The sequence below is a fragment of the Sinocyclocheilus anshuiensis genome, unplaced genomic scaffold (assembly GCF_001515605.1).
Source record: "Sinocyclocheilus anshuiensis isolate Anshui unplaced genomic scaffold, SAMN03320099.WGS_v1.1 scaffold579, whole genome shotgun sequence".
In the NCBI taxonomy this organism is placed as follows: domain Eukaryota; kingdom Metazoa; phylum Chordata; class Actinopteri; order Cypriniformes; family Cyprinidae; genus Sinocyclocheilus; species Sinocyclocheilus anshuiensis.
Genome location: NW_015551075.1, coordinates 147,586 through 153,692, shown reverse-complemented (window position 1 = coordinate 153,692; position 6,107 = coordinate 147,586). Strand labels below are relative to the sequence as shown.

Genomic DNA, 6,107 nt, shown 5'->3' with positions numbered 1-6,107 from the left:
AAAGTCTTTTTGCGACCTAGGCCTGATTATGTTCCGAAGGTTGCTTCGACTCCGTTTCGTTTTCAACAAGTGGTCTTGGAGGCTTTTTCCCCAGTTGAAGAGGGGTCAGTTAGCCTGAATCTCTGTCCAGTTAGGGCACTTAGGATCTATGTCGACCGCACGGTTCGGTGGCGTGGATCTGACCAGTTGTTTGTGTGTTTTGGTGGCAAGAGCAGAGGTTCTGCTGTCACTAAACAGCGGATGTCACACTGGATAGTGGAGGCTATTTCTTTGGCCTATGAGGCGCGTGGCTTGACTTCGCCTCTAGGGGTGCGTGCTCATTCTACAAGAGCAGTGGCTTCTTCTCAGGCCTTCTTTAAAGGGTCTTCGACGGAAGATGTTTGTGCTGCGGCAGGATGGTCCTCTCCTAGCACATTCATCAATTTTATAGTCTGGACGTAAGGATGGCTCCTGGCTCCCGGGTCTTATCCACTTGAGCAGATGCTTTCCTTGGTCTTCTAGCTATCTAAGATACGTCAGGTGTTATGGTATAGCGTTCCCAAAGCGATGATGTCATCGCAGCATCTCGTTCCCCTACTCAGGGAACCAAGGTTACATACGTAACCGAGATGTTTCTCTGTCCATAATGAATGAATAAATGAATGAACAAACGAACGAACGAGTAAATAAATAAACAAACACATTTAAAATAATACAAATGTTTAAAAAACGGTCTGATAAAATGAAAATTACTTCAAACGTTGAGTAATATTAAATGTAGAATTTCCAAATAATATGAAAATAACTGTCTGAAGAGAAATAACAAAATAAAAGCCTTTCATAAACTTGCATATAACCATATTTATATGTAAATTCGCATAGTTATAAAAAGAAAACTCCCTGTTTCCACAAAAGCGTTTAACTTTTGATTAACAGCACACCACTCCAGAATGTTATTTCCCCAATATCAGGACTGTCTGATTTCCCATTACAAGATAAAAGCCCTCCAAAAACTCATATATGACCAGGTTTGTCTTTGAATTTGGATAGCTCTAAAAAGGAAACTCTCTATTTCCACAGGCGAATTTCAATTCAGATTGACAGTCCACTACCCCAGTGTGTCACTCCACCAATTTCAGAACTTTCTGATGTTGCATTACAAAATAAAAGCCCTCCAAAAAATAATATATGGCCAGTTTTGTCTTTGATTTTGAATAGCTCTAAAAAGGAAACTCCCTGTTTCCACAGACTAATTTCAATTCAGATTAATAGTCCACTACCGCAGGGTGTCACTCAGCCAGTTTTAGGACGATCTGATGTTGCATTACAAAATAAAAGCCCTCCAAAAACTCATATTCTACATGTTCTGCCTGGTGATTTTGAACAGCTCTAAAAAGGAAACTCTCTGTTTCCACAGGCGAATTTCAATTCTGATTGACAGTCCACTACCCCAGTGTGTCACTCCACCAATTTCAGGACTGTCTGGTGTTGCATTACAAAATAAAAGCCCTCCAAAAACTCATATATGGCCAGTTTTGTCTTTGATTTTGAATAGCTCTAAAAAGAAAAGTCCCTGTTTCCACAGACTAATTTCAATTCAGAATAATAGTACACCACCCCACAGTGTCACTCCCACAAATGTCTGGATCTGATGTATAATTACAAAATAAAATTATAACTATTTTGTCTGTCAGTTCTGATTGGTATAAAAATGAAACTCCCTGTTTCCACAGACCACGTTCACTTCAGAGTGATAGTATACCTGCTCAGAGAGTCACCCACACAATGTCAGGACTATCTGATGTATAAAATCCAAAATAAAAGCCCTCTAAAAGCTCATATTTAAGATGCTTTGTCTGTCAATTTGGACTGGTTTAAAAAGGAAACTCCCTGTTTCCACAGACCACTTTGACTTCAGATAACCAGTACACCCCCTCATTGTCGCTCCCACAATGTCAGGACTATCTGGTGCAATATTACAAATTGAAGTCCTTCAAAAACTCATAAGATGTTTTGTATAACAGTTTAGATTGGTATAAAATGGAAACTCTGTTTCCACAAACCATTTTCACTTCAGACTGATAGTGCATCACCTCAGAATATCACTCACTCAATGTCAGGACTGTCTAATGATTCAGATAAGTAGAAAACAGTATCTCGTTGTTTACACAGATTACTTTTACTTTAGATTGATAGTACGCCTTCTCATAGTATCACTTACACTACTTTAGGACTGTGTAGAAAAAAAAGTGTATATACAAGTTTTGGCGGGCTCTTATTTTGGAATTCAACATCAGACAGTCCTGAAATGGTGTAAGTGACACTGTGAGAAAGCGTACTGTCAATCTGAGGGGAAACTAGACTGTGGAAATCATAAGTTTCTTTTTTATACCAATCTGAAATGACAGACAAAACAGAATTTATTTGAGATTCTGGAATTTGGAATCCTGACATTGCATAAGTGACACTCTGGGGTGGTGTGCTATCAATCTGAAGTGAAAATAGTCTATGGAAACAGGGAGCTATCTGAAAATATAGGTTATATGGAAGTTTTTTTGAGGGCTTTTATTTTGTAATGGAACATCAGACAGTCCTGACATTGGCCCAGTGGCACTCTGGGGTGGTGGACTGTCAATCTGAATTGAAACGGGTCTGTGGAGCTATCCAAAATCACAGGCAGAACAGGTAGAATATGAGTTTTTGGAGGGCTTTTTGTATGTAATACAAAATCAGATCGTCTTGAAACTGGATGAGTGACACACTGGACTGTCAATCTGAATTTAAACTGGTCTGTGGAAACAGGGAGTTTCTTTTTAGAGCTACTCAAATTCAAAGACAAAACTGGTCATATATGCGATTTTGGAGGGCTTTTTGTATGTAATGCAACATCAGATCGTCCTGGAAACCCTGGGGTACTGGACTGTCAATCTGAATTGAAATTGTTCTGTGGAAACAGGGAGTTTCCTTTTTAAAGCTATTCAAAATCACAGGTAGAACAGGTAGAATATGAGATTTTGGAGGGCTTTTATTATGTAATGGAACATCAGATCGTCCTGAAACTGGCTGATCGACATCCTAGGGTAGTGGACTGTCAATCTGAATTGAAATTGTTCTGTGGAAACATTGAAACGGGTCTTTGGAGCTATCCAAAATCACAGGCAGAACAGGTAGAATATGAGTTTTTGGAGGGCTTTTTGTATGTAATACAAAATCAGATCGTCTTGAAACTGGATGAGTGACACACTGGACTGTCAATCTGAATTTAAACTGGTCTGTGGAAACAGGGAGTTTCTTTTTAGAGCTACTCAAATTCAAAGACAAAACTGGTCATATATGCGATTTTGGAGGGCTTTTTGTATGTAATGCAACATCAGATCGTCCTGAAACTGAATGAGTAACACCCTGGGGTAGTGAACTGTCAATCTGAATGGAAACTGAAGAGCTATCCAAATCAAAGACAAAACTGGTCATATATGAGTTTTTGGAGGGCTTTTATTTTGTAATGCAACATCAGACAGTCCTGGCATTGGCCCAGTGGCACTCTGGGGTGGTGGACTGTCAATCTGAATTGAAACGGGTCTGTGGAGCTATCCAAAATCACAGGCAGAACAGGTAGAATATGAGTTTTTGGAGGGCTTTTTGTATGTAATACAAAATCAGATCGTCTTGAAACTGGATGAGTGACACACTGGACTGTCAATCTGAATTTAAACTGGTCTGTGGAAACAGGGAGTTTCTTTTTAGAGCTACTCAAATTCAAAGACAAAACTGGTCATATATGAGTTTTGGAGGGCTTTTATTATGTAATGCAACATCAGATCGTGCTGAAACTGGCTGAGAGAAACGCTGGGGTAGTGGACTATTAATCCGAATTGAAATTAGTCTGTGGAAATGGAGTTTTCTTTTTAGAGCTATCCAAAATCACAGGCAGAACAGGTAGAATATGAGTTTTTGGAGTTTTTGTCACTTACACCATTTCAGGACTGTCTGATGTTGAATTCCAAAATAAGAGCCCGCCAAAACTTGTATATACGTACATTGTTTTGTCTACACAGTCCTAAAGTAGTGTAAGTGATACTATGAGAAGGCGTACTATCAATCTGAAGTGAAAGTAGTCTGTGTAAACAACGAGATACTGTTTTCTACTTATCTGAATCATTAGACAGTCCTGACATTGTGTGAGTGATATTCTGAGGTGATGCACTATCAGTCTGAAGTGAAAATGGTTTGTGGAAACAGAGTTTCCATTTTATACCAATCTAAACTGTTATACAAAACATCTTATGAGTTTTTGAAGGACTTCAATCTGTAATATTGCACCAGATAGTCCTGACATTGTGTGGGTGACTCTGAAGTGAAAGTGGTCTGTGGAAACAGGGAGTTTCATTTTTATACCAATCAGAATTGACAGACAAAATAGTTTTGGGGGACTTTTATTTTGTAATTATACATCAGATCCAGACATTTGTGGGAGTGACACTCTGGGATGGTGTACTATTATTTGAATTGAAACTGGTCTGTGGAAACAGGGACTTTTCTTTTTAGAGCTATTCAAAATCACCAGGCAGAACAGGTAGAATATACTTTTATTTTGTAATGCAACATCAGATCGTCCTGAAACTGGCTGAGTGACACCCTGGGGTCTATTAATCCGAATTGAAACTGGTGTGTGGAAACAGGGAGTTTCCTTTTTAGAGCTATTCAAAATCAAAGACAAAACCAGTCATTTGAGCTTTTATTTTGTAATGGGAAATCAGACAATCCTGACCTTGGGGAAATACATTCTGGAGTGGTGTACTGTTAATCAAAAGTGAAACTTTTTTTGTGGAAACAAGGAGTTTTCATTGTATAACTATGTGAATTTACAGATAAATATGGTTATATGCAAGTTCATGAAAGGGTTTTATTTTGTTATTTCTCATAAGACTACATTTAATATTAATCAACATTTGAAGTCTTTTTCATTTTATCAGCCCGTTTTTTAAACATTTGTATTATTTTAAATGTATTTATTTATTCATTCATTCATTCATTATTGACAGAGAAACTGGCTCAATAAATGAATACCAGAGATCGGTTTCCCTTTGATCTGAGTTACACGCTATTACCGTAACGCCTAGTGTATGCGCGCATCCCAAAACAACGCGGCTAGAATGACCGTGTTTTTCAAAGTGGAGGCTGGCCTGACCGCAATCATGTAGGCTACTGTCATTGGCTCGTCGTCTTTCATTAATACAAGATAGGAAATGTATATGTATGTTATGTTACTGTTCTTGTTATGCAATAAAAAAAAGCTAGGAAATGTGTTCGTTGGACTGACCAAACAGTAAAAGCGGTGTAATTTCACAATTCATTTCTTTCACTGAAAACAACCTTTTAAATGCTGACAGGGACAGAAGATTTGGTTTACGCACTTCCAACATTGATTTACACACACAGTCCAATTAAAAAGTTATCCAGCTTAATAAATCGTACATAAAACTTACCTTTTCGGCACGGAGAAGGAGCATGTGTCGACGCGCCGGCCGCGTAAAGGCTTTATATTAGTAAATTACAGCCCAAAGTGGTGCTGAGAGAGTATGCGTCCTTAAGGAGTGACAGAGTGATGCTGTGCTCAAGGAGGAAACTGAGATCTCAGGTGCATTTCCTGCTCTCCCGGTCAACAGCTAAAGCAAAGAGCTTATAAAGGGAAGGTGGATCCTCTCACATTGACGTTGTCATAACAGCCACTAGTGGTTTGATTGTGTGGCTTTAGGGTCCAAGTTTAACTGCTCACCACACCTCTTTGCCACAATTGTGGGCGAATCGAATCGTTAGGCATCGTAAATCTAGTTTGCATTGAGGTAAAAGTTTACATGTGTTTACATACCGTCTGAAACCACTTGCGTCGCTCAAGCGAGGGCAAAACTATCATCCTCACAGTAAATTAAATACATATCACACGCAATTCACAGTAAACTGCAACACCATTGAAAGGGAGCTTTAAACACAGTATGATTCATATTATTCAGCCTGTATTACGCAATTTCCAATCAATCACGTGATCGGCCAGTTTTCGATTTGCTTGTTTGTTTGTTTATAGCAGATTTATTTATTTTTTTTTACAAAAGCTTGTATATCCTACTTGT

At 38.6% G+C, this 6,107-nt stretch overlaps 1 pseudogene; it reads left to right on the top strand.

The window, feature by feature from the left end:
• The window catches only part of LOC107662315 (uncharacterized), a 28,844-nt pseudogene that overhangs the window by 782 nt on the left and 21,955 nt on the right, over positions 1 to 6,107 (top strand).